Source organism: Pogoniulus pusillus, chromosome 19, assembly GCF_015220805.1.
Source record: "Pogoniulus pusillus isolate bPogPus1 chromosome 19, bPogPus1.pri, whole genome shotgun sequence".
NCBI lineage: Eukaryota > Metazoa > Chordata > Aves > Piciformes > Lybiidae > Pogoniulus > Pogoniulus pusillus.
The window spans coordinates 14,061,402-14,074,269 of record NC_087282.1 but is presented as its reverse complement, the minus strand read 5'-3'; positions in this window follow the sequence as shown (position 1 = coordinate 14,074,269).

Genomic DNA, 12,868 nt, shown 5'->3' with positions numbered 1-12,868 from the left:
CCAGACCATGGAGTCTCTTGTAATCAGAGAGTGTGAATTTGGTAGAACATGTAACCACAAGTCAATGTTTTTTTCATTAACTTGCATCATTAGTATAATGATGCAACTACAGCTCCCATTCAGCTGGGAAGAGCAGAGGAGCACAACACTGACCACACTGTAGATATGAGACACCAGACAACCAGTGCTGGAGACTGAATCACCTCTTCATCTTGTAACCTCAAATTTAAGCTTGTTAGCACCTATCCCTAAGAGCAGAGGTCAGAAGAGTTGCAGTCATTTTCTCTGAAATGGTTTTTCCCATTTGAAGGACTAAGAATCAGTGAGGTTTAGAGTCACATCTGGATGGACTCCAGAGCACCACCACTGCTCTCATGCTGGTCTGCATCCAACCTACCAGGCACTGTACTTTGAGATCAGTTTAGATATCTGAAGACATTACATTGTCCATCCTTTGAGCAGGTACCATTAGCAAGCTCAAAACCAAAGCTGAAGATTGTTTTCTACTTGGAGTATTCATACTCCAGAAAATGTGTGACAGAAATTTATGTGGTTGCCCTGCCCTGGACAGGTCTGTATGGTGCAACTCCACTGGACCTAGCTGGCACATCTGCTTGCTGCACAGTAGTTTTGTTGCTTGTTATATTTCCTTATCGCCTTGTGATTCTGAGTGTGACAAGGAAGAGCCCAAAATTACTCATATAGTCAGAAATGTCACTATGGAAACAAGGAGACAGTTTAGTATAGTTTGGCCAGCCGCTCTAATAACCCAGAAGATGGTGAGATTCTGTGGCTGCAGTAGAGTTCTCAAAGGAGCAGACTTGCCTGAGCAGTGAGGTTGGTAACACCAAAGAGCACAGTGATGCTTTCAAAAGCCTTCAGTATCTGTGCCCCGAAATAAAAATCATTAAAGCCTCTTAAACACTACAGAATCACAGAATGGCAGAGGCTGGAACAGGACCTCTGGAGACCATCTAGTCCAGCCTCACCTGCAGGGTCACACTCAGCGTGTTTCCCAGGATCACAACATCCAGGCAGGTTTAGAATCTCTCCAGAGAAGGATACTCCATAACCTCTCTGAGCAGCCTGCTCCAGAGCTCTGACAGTCTCACAACAAACAAGTGTCTCCTGAAGTTCAAACAAAACCTCCTGTGTTCTAGTTTGTGCCCATTGCCCCTTGTCCTGTAACTGGGTATCACTGAAAAGAGTCTGTGTCTGTGTCCTTGCCCTCACCATTTAGCTGTTGATCAGCATAGAGAAAATCCCCTCTCAATCTGTCCTTCTCCAGACTACACAGCCCCAGGTCTTTCAGCCTTTCTTCCTCACAGAGATGCTCCAGTCCCCTCAGCATCTTTCTAGCCTCTGCTGGACTCTCTCTTAATAGTTCCTTATCTCTCTTGAATGGGAGAGCCTGGAACTGGACACAAAAATATATGTAGATATATACGTGGCCTAGCAGACATAAATTTTCTCCTATTCTCACAATGCCCTCCCATATCTAAAGACTTTACGACAGCAGAAACCTGAGCAAGTTGCACCTTTGCAGAGTGAAGGCATCGTGGTTTACCTCTCTAAGGGATCAAATGTGTGTTCCTCCATTGGTGTGTATGTAGTATTCTGTTATATTTACACACACATGGTAGCTCAGCCCTGTTTTCTGCAGCCCAAGAAAGCTGTGGTCCTGGGCTCAGGTTGGACAACATCCCACAGTGCTGGCAAGGACAAATCACACGTCTGTAGGACCAGCAGTGGCATCGGTCACAGCAAACACATCTGGTGTGTACAGCACAACCAGTTCTGTCAGCTCAAGTGAAAATAATGTAACAAAAGCAAGCCACATGGACAGTGGTGGAAGCCCTGCTGCTCATGACCCTTGGGGAGAGAGCACCTCCTGGTCTCCATCTCCCATCTCCCCTGTTTTATTTCCCTCCGTTCGCCTCAGTCCATGTGGAGCTTTCCTAAGGATGTTGCTGTTATCATTTTCTCTGTAGATATATTCTCTGTGCAGTCTTACTCTGTCGTCACTTGACTGAAAGATGAGCACAAGGAATACAGAGAGATGAGACTCTTCCTGCACATTTTCCTTACCAGCACAGACTCTCATATCTCACGCAGTATAAAACCACTTTAAGTTGAAATTACAGTCAGTGTGTAGTGCCAGTGCTTTAAATACCTTCCAGACACCTCTATGCTCAGGAAGATACTCATCTGGCATCCATGTGGGTGGTCTCCAAAGTGTGAGTAGGAACAGGCTCTCTGGGACCCTCTTTGGGAAATTTTGGATAGTTATTCCTGCCCAGGGCAGGGAATATGCACAGGGCTCCCACCACATCCCAAACACCTGCAGCTTCAGCCAGTCTGCCTGCAGCAAACAAAGTAATTAGTCTGATTGGGATGTTCTTACTGTTTTGGTTTGGTTTGGTTTGTTGTTTTCTGGAGGCAATTACTGGTGAAGAAGGAAGTTTTTAACCATCTGTATCTTGGGCAGATCAAATCTTCTCTCTCTCAGAATACCAGAAGGACTTGCTGACCTCTAGACCTCCTGCTGCTAACCAGGACCATAGCTGCTGCTTGAGAAGTATTTTCAGTAATGGTCAGGGTTGTAGGGGAGAGTTTCAAGTGTGGTGCTCTGACCTTACTCCTTGAGAAAGACTGAACTTGTAGCTTGGACTTTAACACAAAACTTGCTCCAGTGCTGTCTATCCATCATACCTGGAAGAGTGAGAGCATAACCCCTCTCTTTTCAAGCCTTCCCCTAGCTCAAATCAAGGTTAACACACGGGGACAATTTTTCTACCTCATCCTTTACACAAAAGCAGCTAAGCTGGGGCTGCAATTGGAGCAGAAGTTGGAGCAGGGAGCAGAGACACACACACGTGCACTCCCACTCCTCTGCTATCTCCTTTTTATTGCTGCTTCTACTCAGCCTAATTTCCTCAGCATGCATTTGGTGATGCTTTCCAGTACAACCAGGAATCTGTGCCTGAAGGTTAGCATCATGTTGGGGGAAAAAAAAGGAAAATTAATCTCGATCCTTTCTGGACTGGTGTCTCTGATCTGATCCATTTTTTCATGCTTACGCTGCTCAAAAACAGTGGCAAAAAGTCTTCCTCCAAATCACTGTCTTCTTTGGCCTGTAATTTCTATTATCTCATTCATTTAGTTCCTATATATGAAAGAAAATGAGGGAAGATGATATTTTTCTGCCAGCTAGGGCAGGTTTATACAGGGATTTCTTAGAGTCCAGTGCTTCTTACCCTTTTGAAGCCATCACTGCATACGACTAGAAGCACACAGTAGAGCATAAAAGCGAGCTGTGAACAGCGTGAGGGAGTCTGCCAGACTCCTCCATGTTAGGAAATGCAAACGTTTTGTCTTGGGCTGCTCTAGTAAACAGAATTTATAATCTGCTCCCGCTGACAGAAGATGGAATAAGCACCCGTATATAATATAATTTCAGTGGGAGGAAGTTGTCTGCATCATTTGTTACATTGAAGGTGTTCGCATTTTTTGTGCATTGTACTCTGCTTTCAAGTCTGAAATCTCAGGGACATTCCCCTTGGAAAGCACTGAAATTAAAGACTGAATTAAGAATGAATTAATTCTGTTCAGTAATTGTAATGCTCTTGTTACTCAGTCCTTGGAAACAGCGTGAAGAGAAGCAAGTGAGGTTCTGCTCCCTGCAGTCAAGTACGAGCTGAACGTTTGATTTCAATTCTCCTCTTGGTCCCTGGTGTCTCAATGAACATGTGCACCTTTTGCTGATGCAAAAGTGGTCTCTGTGCTGAGATAAGCCTGTGCAAACTGCAGGGTCCTGATGAACTTTGCCAGGAGCATTTGCTCTCACAATGCCTCCCCTGCTTAAGAGCCACTGCAAATTCATCCAGGAATGTGCTGCTGAAGGAGCTCTTTTTCCAACATGGTTATCTCTGCTTTCAGTTGTGTAAGTAATAATGATCTGTCAGCTCTCGAATTGCCTTCACAGGCTGATGTTGACCCTGATAGGATACCAGGGAGGGAAAGGAGTTTCAGCGTTTGGTGTAACTCCCTCCCATACCAGCATACCAAGGCAGTGAAAGTTGGTGGCCTCTATTTAAGACTCAAATAGTGCTGTGACAGCTTCACCTCTCCATAAAACAGCATCTTTCACAAGTGCAAGTTGTTTGCCGCCAAACTGGGGACAAAACTCGGAATAACAGATGTCTGTGATGCTCAGTCACCTCTTCACTTCTGAGATATGCTAATGATTCATCTATTTGTGTTGTAAGCCCCTCTCTGGCCAGAAGTCCTCAATGGACACCTTAATTTGAAGCATGGAGCTGCTGCAATGAGCAGCTGTGGCAGACTGCTTCTCCTCTTGGAGCATCAAGTACTGCTTCACAGGCAGTACTCTGTATCCCAAAACATGTGTAAGCACTCTTCCTCTCTAAACCTGCCTGCTCTTAAGTTTAGTAGCATTTTTGATGTGCATGCTCTCAGTTTACCAATGTCTTCATTCAGCATAGACTGTCTTGGACTAATCCAAAGGTTTCTGCACCTCTCAGAAGGTGCAGTGAGGGAGAAGAAGAAAAGACATAGAATTGTTTTAGTTGGAAAAGACCTCTAAGATCATCAAGTCCCACCTTCAACTAAAAACACCATGGCCATTAAACCATGTCCTGAAGTGCCATGCCTGAATGTTTCTTGAACACCTCCAGGGATGGTGACCCCTCTCAGCCCCAGGGCTAAATTCTCCCTGCAAAGTGTTGTCTCTTAACCACAAATCAAGTTCTCTGTGAATTTCTGAGATGCAATTCTTCATCCAAAGTGGCACATAGAAGTCCTCAAGCCTTTAAGAGAGTTCTGTGTCCATTGAATTTACAATACACTGGAAAATAATCCATAATGGACATGTATTTTTTTTTTAATTCTCTGAGATAAGTCTGAGCAAAATTTCAGCTCTGGATCCAGCAGTGTCAATTCAGAAGACAAGCACAGCATCATAGAATTGTTTTGGTTGGAAGAGACTTCTAAGATCATCAGGCCCAACCGTCAGGCAGATACATAAAGCCCAGTCCTTTTCATGAGTGCAATTTAAATGAGTGTCAACCATGTATTTTTTTAGCTTTTGTTGAGAAGATTCACCTCTTTGAAATTAACTTCACTTTTGCCATGCAATTGCTCGTCATGTCTTCGATTCTGCATTAGCCATTGGAATTCAGGACACTCCCTTCTCGTTTTGTTTTGAGTGTCTCTTAATAACCAAGTTCAGTTAAGAAAAGAGAAGTTTGTCTTCATATGCATTTCCCACGTGTGTGTAAAAGCCACAGCCAGCTTTAGAGCTGCCTCCTGGCATGAAAGCCCTCCATGATTTTTTTTTGGTAAGCTCTACAAGATATCACTGTCATTTTGTATTTAACAGCAGGTGCTATTAAAGGACATAAAGTATGTCAACGTAACCCCCGGAGGTAACAGCAGAGAAGCATCTTGATTGCTGAGCTTTGTGCGCAGCAGGAGAGTGACAAGTGGTGGGTGTTTGGCACTGGCACGTTCCCCACTGGCAAGCTCTTTGCCTTGTGGGGTGGCGAGTTATCGTACAACGCATGTGGCACCAGCTCTTTATGTCTTTATATATAAATGCCAAATTTAGATTCTCTCTCTTTTGTTTTTGGGTTTTTGGTTGTTTTTTTTTTTGGTGGGGCTGAGGCTTTTAATCAAGGAAAAGGCAGGGTGCTGCTTCTTGCTTAGCAAACATTTCCCCTGATGTTCTCAACTGGGGAGAAGAGAGGGGAGGGAAAGAAAATCCCTAATGATACAAAAGTAGTCACTCATTGTTCACACCTAATCAGCCAGGGACTGAAGGAGTCATTATCATATTAGTGCGTTTCCTGGGCTCCAGCGATAAGATGGTGATAGACACAGTGATGAAGTCAGACCAGTGATTTTTGCTGCCATTTGGAAAATTATTTCCCATGTAGTAACAGAAAGAACCAGGAAAAAATTCCAAATTTGGATCTCATCTCTGCATGGTGATCTCTGAATTTCACCAGATCCCATACATCTCTGTCCTGGTTTGAGTTTGAACAGAACTACTTCTGTTCAGTGATTTTACTTTTCAGCCAAATCTCTTCTAAGCAACAGCACTTTCTGAAGTTAACAGCACATTTCTGCATTCAGTGTCTGCTTCCAGAAGTGACAGCACTCGATGTTTATAGCTACTACCAAGGGTTGGGGTGCAGAAAGGCTCTTCCTATACTTGTTCCTGTGCAGATCAAGGTCACTGCAAAATCTCATGTGCCACATTGGGGTGCAGAAAGTCAGAAGTGGCAGCTGTAGAAGAAGCAGACAGGACAGGTGACCCTAAACTGACCAGCAAGGGATTTCATTCCATGGATGTCATCTTCACTATAAGCTCAGGGATCACCAGGGTCAAGCCTTTTCTTCAGTGGCTGACATCTGAGTAGGAGAATGTCTGTTCTGACTTTGATGCTGATCCATATGTTCCTGAATCCAGTTCCAGAATCAAGCTCCTGAATCAGGTTCCTGTCTGTTGCAGAGCACATTCTGAGATTTTCCCAGTGTCTGGCCCCAGCATCAGTGGTAATGGTGACATCATTGTCATCAAGTGTTGGGTTTGATATTGGTTTTGTGTCTATTTCATTTTATTGTCACTGTTGCAATAAAGCTGTTTTAGTGGTTTTTTTTTTCCAATCTACAAGTCTCTTTCCCCTTTTCCCTTTGGGAAGGCAGAGAGATAGAAAGAAAGCCTCAGTCCCTTGTCTAGTGGCCAGCCCAGCCCTGACCCTTGACAGTCCCTAAGGCTGTGGGCTGGGTAGAACAGAGGATGCTGATATTACACATGCTTCCTAAGTGTAGGAGCTCATATCTGCTATCACATTGCAGATACAGCGTGTGATAAAAAGTTCTCCCTGGTTCTGTATGTCTCTATGTATACACAAATGTATATTCATTCGTCCTGTAATTGTTGCTCAACCCTGCTACGAAACTAGAGCACGATGTGTCTCTAGCCCATATTTACACAAAGAGCAAACTACCCTGGTTTGCATTCTTACAGTCTTTGTCATCCCCGATATATCCACCAAAGCTGCCTTCCTGCTACAGCTCGTTTGTATGGCACAGGGAATGCAAACAACAGCTGAGAATTCTCAAGGGAACTGAACCCATCAAAGCTTTGGAGCTGTCAAGTGGAGAAAGGCAAAAGTTGGCTTACTGGTAAAGGCAGGAGGATTTATTTCCAATTTCATCTCATATTAAATTGTGGGTAACATAAGGCTAAATGTAAATGGCAGCAGAAGCTTCCCCTGAATCAGAGCTTTGCACCCATTCAGTGAGAGCTGCTCCTGAACCGAAGACAGAAATCGTTATCATTTCATAAGTCGACCAAGAAAGCGTAAGTGATAGCAAGGGATATTGGTGTAACTGGGGTGTTTTGAGAGACCAGGAGAGGATGTGTGCTCTTGAGCCAAAAGGTTGTCAGAAGAGGGTGAGTGAGGCCTACAACAGCTAGAAACCCATCTCAGGACTAGGAGTTGTTCATTTCTCTGCCTAGGACGGGTCCTACCTCCTGTGCATAGCTAGAAGTAGCAAAAAGTAGGCTCTGGAGGAGATAAATTAAATTATTCATTTTTTCTGAGTAATTAGCTCCATCTGCCTGGAGACAGCTATCTTCCATGGACAGGACTTGGGAAGTATGCCTCTAAAGATCTTAGGAGCCCAGAGGGTGTCTGTGGCAAAACCCACCCAACACCAACACCATAGTTATATATATATATGTATCATTGTGTTTTGATTGAGACACTGAACTTAGAGGAGTGGCCTCAAGTTGTGCCAGGGGGGATTTAGATTGGCTATTAGAAAAAAGATGTCTTTGCTGCATTGAAATAGGCTGCCCAGGGAGATGGTGGAGCCACTGTCCCTGGAGGTGTTCAAAAAAAGTTTAGACATGGCCCTTTGGGATATGGTTTAGTGAGCATGGTGGTGTTGGGCTAACAGTTGGCTTCAAAGATCATAGAGATGTTTTCCAGCCTTAATGATTCTATGATTCTGTGATTATATATATGTGCATATACACACACATATGTGTATATATACATTTATATATACTTGGGTCTGTCAGCATCTGAATGCTGTTACAGAACTGTACCTCTGTGGTGTCTCGTGTTCTCAGTGTTGTATACAGAACAACAACAGAAACTGGGAAGGAAACAGGGTGTTGGTTTGTTTTTTTTCTCCCAGCAAAATAGCTGCAGCTCTTGACATATATTTAACTGGGGGAAGGCAGAGTGATATTAAAAGGATAATAACACAGAAAAGCAAAAGCCTATTTTTCAAATTAATTAAACACACTTAACAGCCCAATTTCTTGGTAGACATCATTTGAAATGCACAGAGTTACTGCACTTGCTTAAAAGCTGAATGTAAAGTACATTTTTTGTCTTGGCTGTCCCAATCCACCTGCTCTCTGTAGCTGAGTCCAGCTGCAGTTCAAGCAATTGCAATAAAGCACTACAGGTGGAATAAGGTGGAGAAGAAAGGATGACTTAACTGTTCCACCTTCAGATATCTCCTAGCAAAACATAAGGAATTAATAATGGGATACCTTGGGATCATCTCTGTCCTCTGAAAGCCTCAAATATCTCTCAGAAAAGTGCCCCCCCAATAAAAGTGTCCCCATTCTGCCTGTGCCAGGGTGGGTCCAGAGCCACCTGACATATTCATGATGGACAAAATGGCATTTTCACTATCATTTACAAAAACCACCCATTTACTGCAGTTTCTTTCATCTAAGGTTTTCAGGATGCTCCTGCTGTGCATTAATCAACAGAAATCCTGAGGATGACAGGAAGAGCTGTGGGCTTGTGAGACAGGCAAAGGCAAAGAGCTGGTGTGAACAACTGGAGATTTCTACAGCCTGGATTGCTGCAGATGGGCTGCAATTTCTAATTTGCTTGTGGTTTAAGATGTACCACAGCTACCTCAGGGAGCAGTGGGTGGCACTGGGATAAGGGTGTTAGAAGGTGCCCAGCACCTCTGGGTGCTGCAGGCATGAAGATGATGATGGGCCTAGAGCATCTCTGTGAGGGGGAAAGGCTGAGAGACCTGGGATGTTTAGCCTGAAGAAGATCAGACTGCCAAGGGATTTTCTCAATGCTGATCAACAGCTAAATGATGGGAGTCAAGAGGACAGGGCCAGATTCTTTTCTGTGGTGTCCTGTGCTCACGTTTGTGCCCATTACCTCTTGTCCTGTCACTGGGCTGGATGGAGCTGTGGGCAGAGCCCAGAACACCACTGGTGCACCTTCAAAATATGCCATTTATCCAATCCTGCAGTTTGTCAAGCCAAAATCTTCATCATTCAGCTCCATTGAATTCAGTGGAAGGAAGCCAGAGGATTTCTGGCTCAGCAAATGCATGTGACTTGCCCATAATTTATCAGGGGTGGGTGGAATATGGGCTTGATAATGCTTTCTATGCATGCTGGCATTATATATTTTTAATAGGGTCACTACCCGGAATGCCTGTAGTGATATATAAGCTGAAGGTATCATTTGTTGGAGTTGTCACATTTATGGGAAAATCAATAACATTTTGAAAATGCTTTTAATGTTTTAAGCCACATGTACAGCTAAAGGAAAATAATGGACTTTATCTTCATTTACCAGGGATGACATCTTCTCATTGAAACCCAAGATTTTAAAAGAATCATGTCTACATTACTGGATAGTTCATATGTAGATAGGAAGGTGCTTGATGAGTATCTTAATTCCACTGCTCATAGACTGGTATTATTAATAATGACACAGAAAATGGAGATGTTGTTTCATGTAAGTTGTCTAATAGAAAACTGTCTTTGAAAGCTTATCTTCAAAACAACAAGCTTTTCATGGGGAAAAAAAAAGGTAGTTAATTTGCAGCCAGTTACCCTACCAAAATCTCTTACTCAGAAATGTTTTGCTGAGTTAAGGGCTATTTCTTTCATTATTTCTCCTGCAAGGCAAGGGCATTGCAGTAAATTCTGCTGAGCAGAGCATCTACCAGAGATGCAGATTGATATTAAGCCCCAGAAAACTTCTACAAGTAGCTGTCATGGAATGTCATTATCATCAAATCTTGTATTTTGTTGTCATCTAAGACTAGATGGACCTCAATGACAACATTTCTGTATCAAACTGTGGATGTTCCTGCTCCTAAATCTAATGAGCTACAAAATAAGATCTGAAATCTACCAATGGCTTTGGGCAGAACATCACCCAAGCTGAATTTAAATGACATGTCCATTTTACTCTGGATGGGAAGGACACATTTCTCTGAAAGGTGTCTTTCAAAAGCAGCAGAGGTGAGGAACCTGGAGAAGAAGCTGGGAGCATTGACCTACTAAGCTACATAGTAGTATGGTTGGCAGAGGTGCTTGACACATACAGTTTAGCACATGACTCTCTAATTGACTGCTTAAATAGCAACATAGGATCTGCGAATAAAACCAGCTGAGCTGTGGTTTATATTCCCCACAGAGCCCAGCACTAGCAATTTGCTGCTCCCTGAGATGCCTGTTTCACAGGTGGCAGAGTACAAAATGCCTGCTTGCCAAGAAAAGTTTGTAAGCTGGCACAAACAACTCTCAAATCCTTTCTCTGCAACAGATTTCCTGTATCCTCCCAGCAAGTGCCTCATGTGCTGTGAACGCTATATTGGCATATGTTGGAGCAACCTACATGTGACTCCCATACATCCCTGCTGGCTACTGTGCCCTGGAGCAATGTGCTTGGAAACTGAGGAAAGAAAAAAACATGTAAGCTCTCAGTTCCAGAATCCCAGAAGCCCACATGGTGTGGGCTGGTAGGAAGCTCTGGGAATCATCTAATCCAACCCCACTGCTGAAACAAGAGTTTGCCCAGGATCACAATGTGTGATCCAGGTGTGTATGGAATCTCTCCAGAGAAAGAGGCTCCACAGCCTCATGGGCAGCCTGCTCCAGGGCTCCAGGACCCTTGAAGTCAAGAGGTTTTCCCTCATATTCAGGTGGAACTTGCTGGATTCTAGTTTGTGCCTCTTGGCCCTTGTCCTGTCACTGGGCATCATTGAAAAGAACCTGGCCACATCCTCTGACCCCTGCCTCTTGCCCCTGCCCTTTAGTTCTTGCTGAACACTGAATAGATTCCCTCTCGCACTGCTCTTCTCCAAGATCAGCAGCCCCAGGTCTCTCAGCCTTTCCTCCTCACAGAGATGCTCCAGGCCCCTCAGCATCTTTGTAGCCTCTGCTAGACACTCTCTCCAGTAGTTTCCTGTCTCTCTTCAACTGGGGAACCCAGAACTGGGCACAGTGCTCCAGATTCAGCCTCACCAGGGCAGACTAGATGGGGAGGAGAACCTCCCTCCACCTGCTGGTCACACTTTTCTGAATGTACCCCAGGAAATAATTTGCCTTCTTGTCCACGAAAGCATATTGATGACTTATGGTGAACTTCTTGGCCTCCAGCACTTTCAGATCCTTCTCTATGAATCCACTTTCCAGCAGGTCACTCCCTCGCCTGTATTGGTGCAAGGGCTCGTTCCTCCCAGGTGCAGGACTCTGCACTTGGCCTTGCTGAACTCCTCTGCACCCAGATCTCTAGCTTCGCCAGATCTCACTGAATGACAACACAGCAAGCCACAACAGCTTGTGTTCCATTGAGTGAAGCAGAGGCAGGTGAACTGCCATGTGAGCAAAATGGGAAAGAAGTAGCAAACGGCAGAGAAGTCCTCTTTCCTTGCTTAAAATACCTTCCTAGGCTAAGCCTCAACAGGCAGTACTGATCTCTCCCATCTTCTTTTGGTGGACCATCCTGTCTTGCTGAATGCTGGGGCTTCTCCACAGGGTTGACAGGAGTCCAGAAGAGCCCAAGCACTGAATATCCATCCTTTCCTCCTCTCTCTGAGACAGACATTGGCAGCTCAGCAGCAGAATTCAGCAAAATGAGGGTTTTCAGCCTCAGGAAGTGATAGAGGCCAGCCTGAGAGGGAGTTTAATCAGGGGAATGTGCTTTTAATTTTGCCTTTTTTCTTCTCATACCAGGCTGAAGAGCCTGGAAAGAGGAATAATTAATATATGAGGCCTGAGAGCAGCATGGGTAGCAATTGTAAAAATTCCATTGCCCGCCAGGTTTAATTGTGCCCACCAGCTCTCTCCCAGGGAATCACCGCCACAGTGACTGCTTTGGAGGAAAAAGGGGATGGTTTGCTGAGTTGCTTTGATGTTCTGGGCTTTTTCATGTTGCTTTGGAGAACATTTGGTAGATTTCTCTCTCATGAGGATCCCCAAAGGGTTCCAACTTCTCTGCTTTGGCAGCCAAGCTGAAAACTGAGGTGAGATGGTGAAAGTGTCTGTATGGTGTGAGGCTTTAAAGCATGAAGAAAATAATGACCCGAGGTACTTCCACAGTCTTAAAGAGAAAAGCTGATGTTGCTTTCTTCAGCCTTTTGCAAACCACACTATTTTCTGTAGAACAATGTGATTTTCTTAATGAAAATCCTGAGGGTTTTAAAAATGTAATTCCCCATCTCCCTTCCTCCAAGCCCATTTATTAGATGTGTTTGAATGAAATTCACCAACGTGAGTCTTCTGATCTGTGTGTCAGAACACCTGAAAGTGTTCAAAAAACATGCAGATGTGGCATTTTGAGACATTGCTGGTGTCCCTGTCCACCCGGGGGGGGTTGCAACTAGATGATCTTTAATATCCCTTCCAACCCAAACCATTCTATAATCTTATGGTTTAGTGGTTACAGTGGTGTTGGGTTGACAGTTGGACTTGATGATATTAGAAGTCTTTTCCAACCTTAATGATTCTATGATTCTAAACTCACCTTCAGAACTCTCCTGGCTCTCAGTG